This window comes from Myiozetetes cayanensis, unplaced genomic scaffold (assembly GCF_022539395.1).
Source record: "Myiozetetes cayanensis isolate MyiCay16 unplaced genomic scaffold, myiCay2020 scf7, whole genome shotgun sequence".
NCBI lineage: Eukaryota > Metazoa > Chordata > Aves > Passeriformes > Tyrannidae > Myiozetetes > Myiozetetes cayanensis.
The window spans coordinates 3,002,066-3,017,354 of record NW_026087964.1 but is presented as its reverse complement, the minus strand read 5'-3'; the positions used below and the strand labels follow the sequence as shown (position 1 = coordinate 3,017,354).

General features: G+C 42.5%; 2 protein-coding genes across 2 annotated transcripts in view; one reads left to right on the top strand and one right to left on the bottom strand.

Annotated features, from left to right (window-relative positions):
* Positions 1-15,289, top strand: part of PTCD3 (pentatricopeptide repeat domain 3) — an 822,782-nt gene that overhangs the window by 401,234 nt on the left and 406,259 nt on the right. The window lies entirely within an intron of this gene.
* The window catches only part of FGFRL1 (fibroblast growth factor receptor like 1), an 89,816-nt gene that overhangs the window by 16,401 nt on the left and 58,126 nt on the right, over positions 1-15,289 (bottom strand). The window lies entirely within an intron of this gene.

The following is a 15,289-nucleotide window of genomic DNA, read 5'->3' as shown; positions in this document are numbered from 1 at the left end:
GTTTATTTTTACAGGTTGTTGTTCCCCAGGAGTAGATCTGTTGTACCTTCTACACAAATAGTGGTATCAATCAAAATTACATATAATTAAACCTAGGAGGTGGGGGAAGACCTGTGTGATCAGTCATACAGAGCACAAGCAGTGGAATTACAGCCACTAATTCACCTTTCAGCTTCCACGCAAAATCAGAAAAGCAAGCAGATCTGGGGTTAAATTAGTTCACAAGTGATGCTGAATGAAAAGTTATGGCTGGCAAAAACAATACTGAATTGAAAAGCTGTTTATGGGTATTTTTTTTTTCTAATTGAGACCATCCCATCCACCTGCATCAACACACCACTTTGTCCCTTATCACTCTAGTTGTCTATACCACTACCACACAGCAGCACTGAAATTTCAACTTTGTGCCCTGTCCTGCTAGGAGAAATAGAAATCACCACAAGGTAAAACCCCCGTGCTTCCAGCTGTCTCCACCTCAAATTGCCACTGTGATACGGCCACCTGCAAGGTCTCCCCGAGGGCCAAGGGAGAAGGAGAGTACCCTGAACTTCCTTCTGCAACCTGGGTGATGCTGGTGGCCTCACATCTCTGCAGTGCTCAGATGTGAAGTTTTTTTTCCTCCTCCACTAACAGCCCAACCTCCCCTGCACAAGTGCTCAGCTCCAAGCAACCTCTTGCAGCAATGCATCACACCAGGAGGGAGGTCCACCTGAGGGACTTTGGGCACCTACACATGATGGTGCAGCAAAATATGGCTCTTCTAAGGTTACTTCTGCGCTCTACAGGTGGCACTGCTCCACACAGCAGCTGGAGGTGATGATCTTGATCTAGAGCTCCTCAGTGAAGTGCACTGAAGTGGGTGAAACTTTATTTTCAGAGATAGGTCAGGGGAAGGCTGGGAAAAAGTTCACCTCAATGAGGAACGCAATGGTGTAAAAAAAAAAAAAAAAAAAAAAAGAGAAGCGAAAATGTGATCTAAGGAATGAATCCCTCTAAATGCCTAACTCCTAAAACCTAATAGAAAAAGGTCTCATGATTGAAAAAGAAGAAAATTCTTTCTGTAATCTCTTTGATGGAGAGGACAAACGTTATTTGAGCTTATAGATGAGCATGCCCCCCAAAAAAGGTACAAAGAGTAAAGCTGCTCCTTACACTTGTTTTAGAAGTTGGGCTGCGCTTAAGCAGTGTTTAGTGTGTAAACTTGTGTGCAGTCTTTGTGCAAGAAGAATGTGGGTTTAACCCCATCCTCACCCCAGGTTCTGCTATTTTGGAAACTCATCCCATCTCTTCAGCAAGGGGCATTATATGCCAACAGATGCTCTGCTCTCTTTTGCCTCTGTCCCTTGAGCAGAGAGCCTGCAATTCCATATGGGTTTGTCCCCCCTCGACCCTGACAGATTTTTCTCTCGTCCTTTTGGTTATTTTGGTGCACTTTCCTCTGGGGGTATGTTCAGCTGTCAGTCTGAGGAGAAAAGAAAACTTTTGGGGCAGCAGCATGCTGTGCTCGTACTTCAGCAGCTCCCTGAAGCAGCTCCATCATATATGATGGCTTGCATATGACAGATTGTCTCCCTTCAGTCAAAATACCAAATCAGTTTTCTCCTGACACTTGTATAATTTTTCCCATAAATAGCAGTAGTGCTATGAATGAAATTGTGGATGCTCTCTGACAGATAACTTAGTAAATCCCTCTGCACAATTAGAAAAATGTACTGGGTAATGGAGAATAAAGAAAATCTGTGGAGAGATGTAGGACTCTTGTCCATTGGTAACTGCTGAATATCTTAAAAGTGGTTAAGGCATTTAAGTGGCAATGTTCTGTCAATTGTATCCTAATCCTGCTCGGCTTGGTGTACAAAGAGCAGCCTATCTCCCTTGCCTGCAGCCTCATGTTACAGTATGTCAGCCCATGTGCACTCCTCCTGCTGACACACACGGACTGACTGGCAGTCTCCACACCTCTTGACATGCTGCCAAGCTTTTGATGTAAGAAAAATTGCCCTGAATCTGTTTGATCCTTTGAAGATGCTTCTTCAGTTTTTAGCCTACCAAATCGCAAACCTGTGGAGTAATCTACCAAACCCAGAAAAAGGAATTTTGGGGGGAAAGAGACCAGGATAATTAATGCCACCGTGCTGAGCCAATGGAATGGTTAATTTGATGGAGGAGCAACACTGAAATAAATAACTGCATGCATTTAGGCACATTGGTTTAGGTACACTGGAACTTGTTTCGTGTGTGTCAGGAATGTGGAAACATTAACAACAATAACAGAAGTCCTAAGGCAGGGGAACATGTCATAAACATGGAAACTCATGTAGAGCAAGAGTTCCTGCTCCTTCCCATCCCCAGAGCCGCACACGGGGTGAGGGATGTTACAGCAGTCTCTATCTTCAGCATGACTGTATCTGAACAAACTCACACTTGAGAACTGTACCAAAAAGAGTTGATTCATGAGATCCAGAGAAATTGGGTGAAACTCGTTTTGGGAGGGTTCCCTGAAGCACGTGAATCTCTAGTTGAATCTAAAAGTGTGAGTGAGGCAGCAGAGCAGCCAGTGATATAATGATGAAATGTTAACCTGTGATGTGAGTGACCCAGGGTCAGGTCCCTCTTCTGCTGAATTCAGAGAGGGATTTGAATCTCCATTCTTGCACCTTGGGTGAGTGTCTTAAGCTCTGACCTGTGGACTCAGAGAGCCAAAAAAGAGCTTCTTATGACATAAAGTAGAACAGCACTTTGGGAGAAAGAAATTTCATGAACACCCTGAGGATGGGAGACCCCTGGCTAATTCAGGTATCACCAATATTTGACTTTCACCAGTCTCATCAAAAGTCAGTACTGTGGCTGCATGGAAAGAATATGTCTCTCCCTGTTTTTAAGAACTTTCTTATTTTTCCACTTTTAATACTGAGTGGTTTCCTAGGGTAGAGAAACACTTTTACAGTTGTTCTAGTCCTTATGCTGGGAAGGGTTTATCTTTCTGTACCACAAATACCCTTTTTTCTCTTCTGTGGAGGGATCTGTGACACTGACAGCAAAGCCAAGTATCCTGCAAGTTCAGAGGCATCTGGTGCAGCCCAAACCTTTGGTCTGAAGCCTGGTTAATAGTGTCAGATCTGCAGACCTGCTGTTTGCATTTCACCCTGAGCTTCACAAATGCAATTGGCCTGGCAGTATCATTATTAGACAGAGAGAGGACCTGAAAAAACAAGTCACATTCACATATGTATGACCGGCATACAAAAGGATGAGATAGAGGCAGAAATCACATGAGTCTTAGCTATATTCAAAAATGACCTAATATGCCACTTAGTTTTTTGTGATCTTGTGACCTCCCCCCAGAGATGGGCAGGTGGGGGTGATAAGTACATACAAAAAAATCAGCCTACAGTCTAAGGGGGGGAGGGACCAGCTATGCAGCACTGCCAGCTTTGCTGCCAGCACATTACTGTGAGAGGCAGTGCTAAGAAGGATGAACTACTGAAGTTTCCTATGAGCTCCCTTTTCTGTGACCTATATTGGAAGGTCATCCTGTACTGGACTTCTTGGACAGTATCACAGGCTTAGGACAGAAGCCAGTTGGAAGACTAAGTGGAAAACCTGCCTTGAAAAGCAATCACTGACTAATTTTATGTCACGAGTATCTTGATGCTAAGAAAACATTCACATGATTTAGGTGTCCTCACTGTACAGTTTGGCTCCATGGTGTTACAAAGCATGCTGGTTGGTCAAGAAACCTGAAGGGTAAAGCTCCAGTATCATGTCAGGTGATGTACTTGGAGATATGGGAGAAACTCGTGCAACCCCTTCCCCCTCAAATACAGCACGTGGCAATACAAGACAGAGCCAGGAGGGACACAGAGGCATCAGCCCATTGTTCAGGAGTGTCACCCCACTGGCATCATCCCCAGACACTGCCTCTCTCTTGCTTCAGGATCTCAAGCTGGCTTTTAGGTCTGAGGTGCCACAGGACTGAGATGCTGGTGGTGTTGGGGATGTGTGTGGTGGAGCTGACAGGGGCAGTCACAGGCTTGTGTGAGACTGGACATGTCTAAGTGTATGAGGCCATGATTATCAGTGCTGGTGTCATGGGACAAATTGCCCTTTCTCACCCCAGAAACTACAATACTCTATGCATATTGCCTGCCATGTGTCTTTTTGGTCTTATCCCCTGTCCCAAAGCAGGCTGGATTTCTGCAGAGAAGGGATTTCTGTATGTAACTGCATCAACTGGCAAAGCCCACTGAGGATCCTATGGGACAAGAGTGCCACATCAGTGGGGTATAGTTACTGTTTATTACCATAGCAGAATTGTTCCATTCCCTCTTGAAAGTTAAAACAAATGGAAAATTCTGCATAACGGTCCAGCTCTGAGAGAAACTGATGGGAAATATTCAGACTGTTAAACTGAGTCAGGATCGAATTTTATTTACCCACAGACTCTTTATGAAGGCTTTGTGTTTTAACCATGACTGGTTTTCAGGCCAATACCATGTGTTGAGTCCAACCACGAGTCAAGAAAATGGTCCAGTTTTTGAAGCAAAAATCTAGCCATCATAATTCTCTATGATTCACAAAGTTGCTTTAATTTGTTATAATGCAAGGCCCGTCCCTGCTCTGACTTGATGGGACCAGCTTTGGAGTCTTTGATGTCAGAGGCCTTGAAAGCCCCATTTCACAGATGAGCCAGCTTTGCATAAATAAACAAAGTGACCTCTGAACTGGAGCCTGAGACCTGAGCACACTTCAAAGCACTGGGGGAGGTGATGGGGGGCCAATGGGGAATGAAGCGATCAGCATCCATCATTAAGGCAGCCCCCGCTCAACACTGCACTGAACAAGGGGTGTAAATAAAAGGAGGGAGGCAAGTGGGGAGGGAGTGAAATGAGGGGGAAAGTGATGTAATCCAGTCAGGCTTGAACAATTATAATGAGGCCTTCTCCCATGGATGAATGAAAGAGATCTCTCTGAACTCCAGCTTTAAGAGCTGACTGTCGTGTTTACCCAGACACATCATATCTGCACATCATATTTGCTCCCCAATGTCCTTCACTGTTGCAGATGTCTGGGGAGTGGCAAAACACAAGTTGCTTGTGGGAGGCAGGTCTAGGGCATACTCAGGAGTTAAATCAGAATTTTTTCTGTTGACCTAACCAATAAAACTTGGACCATGAACTTTGAAGAGGAGGTGATTGTACTTATTTCTCAGTAGCCTTGATGGTGCAGTAGGTTGTGGATAAACACACATGAAAACATGTACCATCTGAAAAAGTATGTCTCTGCAGTTTATCTCAGATACATTCAGGTTTTCCTGTAATACCTGCTGGAACTTAAAGGGAAACACAAAGCAAAGATCATTCTGTACTTTGTTTTAAGGGACTCTTCTGCTATCCTAGTTGGTTCATCTGCAGCCCAGATGAACCCATGATGGGTGTGTTTAGGAAGGCAGCAACAACTTCATCTCTGGGTTTACAGGGATTAAGGTGCTTGCTTTCTCCAGACCTCCTTAATGTGGATTAACACTCCAGGTTTCACTAGAATTTCAGCTGGTGTTAACCCCCAGTGGCCAGGAAAACAGCCCCACTGGCTAGCATGAATCCCATATGACAGCTACCACTGCCAGCTGATGGGGTTTTATTGTTCAAGTTGTGATATTTGGGATGTTTCTGGAGGTCCTTGATCACAATCTTGACCTTGAAGTGACTACTTTAGAAGCTAAGCTTTTTTATTATTGAATAACAATTATTAACATGTCTGATTCTGAAAGAAGAACTCTGTACAAACACACTCTAAAAACTTGGAGGAATAGTTAAAAAACATTATTTTTTGAGATTTTGTGATTTTTCAGCTTGTTTTGTGGCTTTTGCAAGGTTAGAATTATGGCTTTAGGACCCTTGGGACTGGTGATTCATAGATGAATCCCAAAGGCGATTTGAAATCATGAAGATTAACATGCAAAGTCTTCATTTTGACTAATTTTGAATTTTCTCCCATCATTGAGATCTAATTTAGCAAACTTCCTCTCTGAGCCCTTCTTTACACTAGAGTCAGACAGGACAGAACTCCACTGAACTCATCCCACTAATACAAACCTGGTGTAAATCTTAAAAAATACTATTTTGAATGTTTCTCACAGATCCTCCATTAACCCTTCATCTCATGCTCACCATTCCTTGACCTGCCTACTACAGTAACAGTGTCACCTACTGTATTAACAGTGCAGATGTTATAAAAAGACAGAAAATGTGCTTAGCATTTACTTGGAAGGGCTCAGTAAAAGCAAAGGTATCCGGAATATTTGGAGATAAGAAAAAAAGACCTCATGGAGGAAACCCCTCCCCTTGGGTCCAGTCAGACAAAATCCCTCAGGATGAATAAGCAGAAACCTACCCAGAGGAGTGCATAGCAAGGAAGACTCTACTTTTCTCTTCCTCTGAAGAAAAAAAAACAACAACACCACCCAAACCCAAAACATTCCCGCAATAAAAACCAACACAAAGTAAAAGGTTATTGACAGAGAATTTCCCTCCATGACAGGCACTGAAGGCTTAACTGCTTACTGATTTTCACTCCAGTTGGGCCAAAAATAACCAGAGGTATTGATACTGGAATTTCCTGACAATAAAAACTAAAATAAAAAAGTTTTTATTGGTGGCTTTTTTGGTATTTTCAGTTTAGGCCATTTTCATGAGAATTTCCATGCAAAAATTTTCATGGATTTCACTTCAGGCCAAGCACTGGGAATCTCTTGGTAAGCAAGATGCTTTGCAAAAGAAATATTTGCAGCCCATCTGCCTCCTGAAACACTGGAGAGGCTCCCCAGTCTACAGGCAAAAGCCCTGGCTGGGTAATGAAGAAACAAGACTTCTGTCCACAGCTGGATCAGTAACTCACGTCTTCAAGTTATGATGATGTACAGGCCCATTCTATCACCTGTAGAGGACAAAGCTCTAAACTGGTGGTTATTGCTGCATCCCACATCTCAGCACACAGGTAAACATTCATCAGAAATGACTGCTTGAAGACCAAGGAAGACTTAACTCCCTTACACAGAATGAGAAAAAGAGGGACTATGGAGCAGCATAGACATTTCAGAGCCAGTTTATTTTACTGGCTGGGACCAATCTAGCTCTAACACACAAACCAGTGCTACTTCTACGGAGAGTTTTAGCAGCCCAGAGAGAATCCAGCACTGCTGTGCATAAGCTGCTACCAGCACCTGAACTAACTCTTTTACCACCAATTCCTTCTTAACACTTCAATCTCTGCTGGGAGAGCAACATGGACGTATCCCTGCTCTGTACTCTTGCAGATCTCTAAAGGATGCTGTGGTTTTTTTCTTGGGCTTGATTTAAAAACTTTGGTATGGAAGGGGCCCACATATTTCCTTAGAGAGGCAAATGTGTAAGGTGGAGGGATGGAAGTTCAGAAAAGGGGTATTTTAAGCACACAAAGGGATTAATACACAAGAAGTGAGATAGAAAATGAAAGCATTTACATTGAACAAGTGTGAAAGTTTCCCAAGAGGGGTATCTGCTAAGCTACAGAATAGCCATGAAGAAGAAGAGAAAGAAGTTCTATTTCATAGAATCATAGAATCACTGAGTTCAACTATAAACCTAACACTGCCAAGTCCCTCTAAACTGTGTCCTTGAGGGCTACATCTACATGTCTTTTAAACACCTCCAGGGATGGTGACTCAAGCACTTTCCTGGGCAGCCTGTTGCAATGCCTGAGAAACATTTCTGTGAAGAAGTTTCTCCTAATATCCAATCTAAACCTCCCCTGGTGCAACTTGAGGCCATTTTCTGTCATCTTACCACTTGTTACTTGGGAGAAGAGACCACTCCCTATTTGGATACAATCTCCTTTGAGGCAGTTGTAGACAGGGAGAAGGTTCCCCCTGAGCCTCCTCTTCTCCAGGCTAAAGACCCCCAGCTCCCTCAGCCATCCCTCATCAGACTTGTGCTCCAGACCCTCCCCCAGCTCCATTGCCCTTCTCTGGACATGCTCCAGCACCTCAATGTCCTTGTTGTAGTGAGAGGCCCAGAACTGAACACAGGATTCAATCACTGCCCTTGTCCTTCTGGCCACACTATTGCTGACAGAGGCCAGGATCCCACTGGCCTTCTTGGCCACCTGGGCACACTGCTGGCTCATGTTCAGCTGGCTCTCAACCAACACCCCCAGCTCCTTTTCTGCCAGGCATCTTTCCAGCCTCAGACTTTGGAACATATAAAATTCTAGTAGTCTAACTATGGCTGAACTACAGATTTCATAAATCCATTTGCTAAAGTTCTCAAAGAGAGCTTTAGTAACTCCTTTAAAGTCACTGTGAATACAGTGTGATTGATAAGAAAGAGAAAGCACAACAGAAAAGGGTGTTAATGAAATAGGAGACTTTGAAGACCATGAAATTCTCTATTGGCTACATCTATGCAGAGGAATTCTGGAGGTCTTCTGAGTCCATGCAGAATGAGACCCGCGCATAAAACGTTCATGTCTCTCTTCCCTTTCTTTGTGCCCATGACTCTGTATCTGGTTCAGATCTGAATAGTTTATAACTTTCTTCCCCTCCTTCCCCAACCATTTTCCATAATGCTGTGGAAGGAGAAGCCTTTCTGAAGGTTTAGCTCTTGCCTTGCTTTTTGTGGTCTGTCCCTACCCACAGAGCTCACAAATTCATCTGAGACACATTCTCAGTCGTGGCTCCATCTGCTCATAGGGATGCTCCAGCTCCTGCTGTAACCACACAAAGAACCACAAGGAGAAACAGCTGGGGCTTTTCACTCCACCACTGCAATTCCCTGGCCTGCCATTATAACAATTACATTACAAAGGCAATCACAGCCCTTCCGTCGTGCTGACTCCTCCAGACACCAGGACCTCCCGCCTGACTTCAGGTCTCCATTCCATAGGGGGCAAGAAAATAATTCTTCCTTCTTTGTTGTTGTTGTTGAGGTTACTTTTTTTATCAGCACACACAGACAGCAGCCCTGAGAGCTCTGTACCACAGGCACCAGTCTGCGGTTACAGTCTTGATCTGCTACTGCAGAGGATGAAAGGGAGAAGAAATCAGAGAACAAAACGAGTGGTTAGGCTTCTGCCTTGTCCCCAGCACTTTCTGAGCATGAAACAGCAGCCTCAAAAAGGCAGCTGTTCCAGACCCAGAAAAAAATTGGTAATATTTCCCAGTATTTTTTATTACAATAACATCAAGGCTTCCTTAGAGACAGGGTCCTGCTACATTAGACGTTGTTCACAGATAGCACTAAAGATAGATCCTGTTTAAAGAGTTTCCTGCTTGGGTAGTGCAGGCACAGAGTGGATGCCACATATATTAAAGTTTCTTGAAAACCATATTTTTAGCATCAACCCGTTTTGACCTGGTGGGGAAATGATGGAGGTCTTGCATTTTTATCGACTTGAGAAGAAAAGCTTCATTTATAACACCAATAAGCCTATCTGAATTACAAAAATTTCATTTGCATTTATTATTTATAATAATAAATCATTAGTTCATTACAGAAAGTTTATAAACATTGGGAAGGATCCTGTGATTTTAAGTGTTATCTGACAAATAAGTTTAAATAGTCCTTACTTTAGAAACCTAACTCTAGTGCCCAAGTTCAGAGGAAGAATGAAAAGAAGGTCAGGTTGACATCTACCTCTCTTCCCTGACTGCAGAAGAGATGATGGCCACATACAGCGGATGCCAAAAGCGAGGTTGTATGAACACTCCACCCAAGAACATAGGCCAAAATTCCATCTTCAACAATCCTAAATTGCTTAGGGCTGGGGGAGGGAGGCATGCCACTGAGAGGACTAACGCAAGGTTAATGATAAGAAGATTACAGCAGAGCTGAGGATAAACTGATAAAACCTGGCTCTCAGCCTTCTATTTTAACTACTGTACAGCTGCTGTTCCCCATAAAGTTATACCTCCATCACTCCCCTTCCTAGTAGCACTGATCAATGTTTATTATTTTCTTCAATGAAATGTGTAGAAACATCATTGATACGTGTTCTATCTCCCTGAAAATTCACATGGTCAGAACAGACAGCACAAAGAAATTTCCTGAGCAGCTAGAAGGGAAGAGAGGTCACATATGTCAGTGACTGAGCACAGGCATTATTTTTGGATGGCATTTATAATCAAACAAAAATAATCAATTGTACAGTCCTGTCCCATCCAAACACTGAGATAATTCCTTAGTGTGGAATTACCCAATCCATCATGATGAACTGGGAATTGCAATGCTGGGCTTTACAGCCAGGAATGTGGATCCAGCTGTTTTCTTCCACACTAGTATGAAAACTATTGAAACATTCTTTATGGGCTTACATATTTCATAGTCTTCTGGTAGAAAAGTAAAAATAACTCCAATGGAAGAAAATGAAACATCCTATGACAATTACCAGATGAAGCAAACTCTCAGGGAGGACTGCTGGTCAAGATCTTTAACGGGAAAAGTGTGTCCCAAGTGTGCTTGTTTGAGGTGAAAAATCACACTTCCCCAGGATACATCATTAGTCTATTATGTTTTAACTTTGATTTCAAGAAATAAGAGGGAATAGTGCTATGAAATAGTGCTAAGATATTAACAGATGATCATAGCTTTTAATTGGACATTGCAGAACATCTAAAAATCTCAGTGTCTAAGATGCTCATTATATTCAGTGAGGCACAAAATGAACTGTCAGGGAATCCTTCCTCTCAGATTTCAGAAGAGAACTATTTCAGCAGTCCATATATGTAATAGACATGGATTGTAATATGTCATTGGCACCAGTCAGCTCCTCATCAGTCACCAAACTATGACTTTGTACCCAAATATCTTTTGATAAATGGACTTTCTAAAGGACAGGTAAACCACTAAGTCAGAAAATACAGAAAAGACTCCTGAAAGAATGAAAAACAAAACTCTTTTTAAAGAAAGAAAAAAACTCTCTTTTTAGAGAGAAAAAAGCAAATTTTAGCTTTTTTAACTTAGATTTATCTGTTATAAGCAAACTGATATACAGCTGTGTAATAGCAATATGGCAGTGGTGTAATCTGACCACTAGATTTTACAGCATGACAAGAAGCTACAGAAATTGAGATTTTTGGGGTCTAGTCATGAAAGACAGAAAATAGCCTTGGTGTCTGGTATCAAAACTTGCAACATTGCCCCCACATAATTTTATGAGAGAAATGCCATATACCTTCTGCATAATGTTCAGTGAATGATACATACACCTCTGGGTCACGGTGAGACTAATAATAAACTGGCTAAAGTAGCAAAATGTTACCACTTTTACAATTCTGTCCAAGAACAACCCTGGACAAGTGGCAATTTTGTTGGCTCCCAAAACAAAGGGAATACTTGGCACCCTACCTAACTTGAGGATTACAGTATATTACACAGGATAATACGGGCCTGTGTCTTGCCAAAATTAAACCTAACCTAATTACTTGGAGTAAATCAGAGCTTTCCATGAGGAGGTAAAACACAAATTGTAAAAAATGGTTGCTCCACAATTAACTGTATAATCCCAGTGCTGTCATAACAAATTTCTAAAACATGCTTCAAAACAATGACTAGTGTAGTATGGTCATTCCTATGGGATGGAATTTAATTTCTTTGTGTTTTTTCCGCATTTTCTTTTAGTGCCTGTCCTAGCACATGACCAGCAGTGCATGAGAACAATAACCATCATAGGGCCAGAACGGAAGAGAAACAAAAACTACCTAAGAAAACATACAATCACAAAATCATAGAGTAGCCTGTGTTGGAAGGGGCCTTTAAAGGTCACTGCAAAACATATGAAATGCAAGATTATTTAAGGTAGAATTCAACAGATTTGGGGTGTTCAGTCACAGAGTTGATGCATATTTTTGAGAGTGAGGGTACCGCTTTCCCCAACACTCAGAACCCTCTACAGTCAGAGACACAAGACATTCCATGTCAGTGCACTTCATACCTTGAACCTCATTTAAAGGCTTCACTGAGATGAAGAAAGAGGGACAGAGAGTCTGCAGGAGTAATACTGGTTTGCAGACTGGGAAATGCATTGAGGAGACAGATTAGGTTGCAGTGGTGGAATTTAGTGCTTGTCAGTGAACCAGAGCTAGCTAACACCTAACCAGAGTTAGCTGTCACCTAGGACCTTGCCTAGATGCACCGTAAACAATTTCTTCCAAGAGGTATTTCACCCTCTGATATTTAGAAGCTAAAGCAGGTGCAGTTTATTAGCTTCCTATGCAAGTTACCCCATATGGACTGCTCCTGGAGAGCACTGGAAGCCACAGTGTGCACAAAGGGGGCAACCAGGAACATTTAAGTCCTGTATTCAAGATGCAGAGAACATTTCAGTGTTATCTGTGGAGAAGAAATATTTATTTTTTTTACTAGTAAACAGTGCTTTCTCCAAAACCTCTAAATATTTACTCTAACGAGCTCTGCAGTTACACACCTCCTTTTTTATACTGTGATAATGTATATTATTATTAACATACTCATATGAATATTGCACACTGAATGTATTCCACACGCTGTTGGCTATTTTAAACAACAGATGTGAGAGGGATTTAAATGCCAATTTTAAAACTGTGCAGTTGATTGAAATCCTGTGAGCCATTCATAGATTGCCAGATACTCTATTTACATGATTCCTCCCATGTAAAATACTTCAGGGAATACTCTAGACTCTGGCATATGGTTTAGAATGATGATAACTGATGTTGGAGATGCCACACAGACAACAGGACATATTATCTGGTTACATCTGTGCATAAAATGCTTCGAGATTTTTTGATGGAAGGGGTTATGAATGTGTAAGGCTGAGATGCTACATTTATGTCCCTCTAAATCATACTCAGAGATAACAAGCAGTTAGAGACCCATCAATGCAAAAACAAGCACTTTTATGAATGCATTTCATTGCATCCATGTGCTGTTATCCCCTCGGGTAATTATGACTTGTGGGTGAACCTTGAAAAATTGCAGGGGATCGGCTTAAAAAGAGAACTCCAACGCCAAAACACATCCAAACCTTGAAAACGGAAACCTTGTGAGAATAGCCTGTGCACAGTCAGATTGCAGCAAACTCAAGGCTATCTCCAACACTATCCCTTCTTCCAGCACTGGGGAAACCCCTCTCCATGCCACAAATCTGACTGACTTCCACTTCTGCATCTGCAGCCTCACAAATCCCACGGGACCGAAACTCCCACGCTCCATAGGAGAGGCCCTGCCTGACAGATTACATGCAAATGCTACAAATACATCATAGGTTATAGCAGAGGAATGTTCACAGCGCTGCAGACACACTCAGGGAAAAGGGATTCAGCAAAGACCCCTTGGTGAAATCCCCACGGAAATACGTCCTGAACGAGGAACTCTTGTCGTGTGAAAACATTCCTAATAATTCCTCCTGTTTTCACTAATAACATTAAATTTCCTGCTTCTGGGGTATCTTTTGTTTTAACAAGCAAAGCTTTTTGTCTCGTCTTCTGAAAGACTGCGCCACTGTAAGTCTATTATTGCTATTTATGCTGAAGTCATTTAAATGGACCAGCCCTCCATATCCAAAATCAGCAATTTGCAAGCCATAATCTCATACCAACCAGATTAATGTGACACCTGAGATGTGTTTTCTTTCAAGACATAGGAGTCTGAATGGCTGAAAGTATCAGAAATGCACGAAGAAATAGTCTTTCTGCTTCAGAAACATATACACAGTTGATTTCGTGGTGCTCGTGAGTGATCCTTGGTGAATTTTTTTCTTGAAAAAAAGTCAACCAAAACTTGAATCAAATTCTAACAGGCCAATGGTTGGAAATCACTAAGGGGGAAAAAAAAAAAAAAAGAGTTGCATTCTTGCTATCTGAAATACCTCATTTCGGCCCAAAAATAATTAGGGGTGGATAAATTATCTGGGCTACGATTTTCTCTGGCCTATTATTTTACCCATGTCTTTCTTCTTCCTCTGCAGGGGGTGCTTGTGGTCATATTGTTCTTTTATTTATGGCCCACAGCCTTTTCAGTGGCAGCACGCACACCAAAGTGCAGGCACAGAGAGGGAATGCAAATTCCTTGCGAGGCAACCGGGATGGGAAAACCATCCCAGACCACACCAAATCTTTACAAGGATGCCAGTTAAACAGGGAAACTATACCCTTAAAACCCGAAACCTGGGAAACAACAATGCTTAATCATAATACCATGATCTGTATATTTACGAGCTTCACGCGTCAGACCCGGCTCCCTGTTGAAGCCTAATTGGTTCTTTAGAGATTCTGCTATGAAACAGCACCCGTTTCACCCAGCTGATGCATTCCCCTATTTATTTTTGCTCGATGGGGACCTGCTTCCACTCTGAATCGGTCGCTCCCAGGGCCGCTCTCTGGCTCAGCTTTCAAGCTGATTTCTCTGACAAGCTGGCAGCAATGAAATAATTCATTCCAGAGGCTGGGAGAATCACCCGCAGCATATACTGCGAGTATCGTCTGGCAGCGGTACAGAGGCCTACGCAATGGGAAGCCTGGGGTAAACCCTGCCCTGGGACTCCTGAATGCCACGGGAGGAGGGAAAGGCTTCGGTAATTCGACCAGGAATAAAGGCAGCCTCATGGCAGTGCGATGGGAGGAACGCCAGAGAGGGGTTGCTCCGAAGAAGATTCACTGAAAGGAAGAAGAAGGAGCCAAGGAGAGGAACATTTTGAATAAAACCAGAGTTTTGAAGAGAGGAAGCAATGAGATGAAGCAATGTGGCGCAGGTCTGCGTATCAATGAGCCCTTCTGAAGACCCAGAGAAAATATCTGAGGACAAGTCAGCCAGCCATTACTGTGCTTTTGCAGTGATTTGATACAGTTTTGTCTCTATAGAAATGCCAGGGATCCACAAGCTGGAGAAAAAATAATCCTCTTGCTAAACAGTGTGATGTAGGAAGTCTAGCAACTATGAAACTCCAAAAAGACAAAACAGCAGATCTAATTCTGCTAGAAAAAATAAGGTAAACTCAAAATGCAGGAAGAGCACATGGTTTTAGATAACATCTGAGTCTGGGCTTTCTATAAGAAAAAACAGGCTTGAGTTACTTGCATCTCCCTGTGGAAGCTACTGGATCTCTGGATATTCAAGGCAATCAGGACTTTCCTGTATCAGCATGGCCCAATATCTCACTGAACAATCACCAGCCTACTGCAAGGAAGTCTGATTACACACCCCTGTGTGCTTACAAACCAACCACAACTGGGTAGAGATTAGTCACTGCTTTTTTAGGAAACTCCTGCTGTCTCATG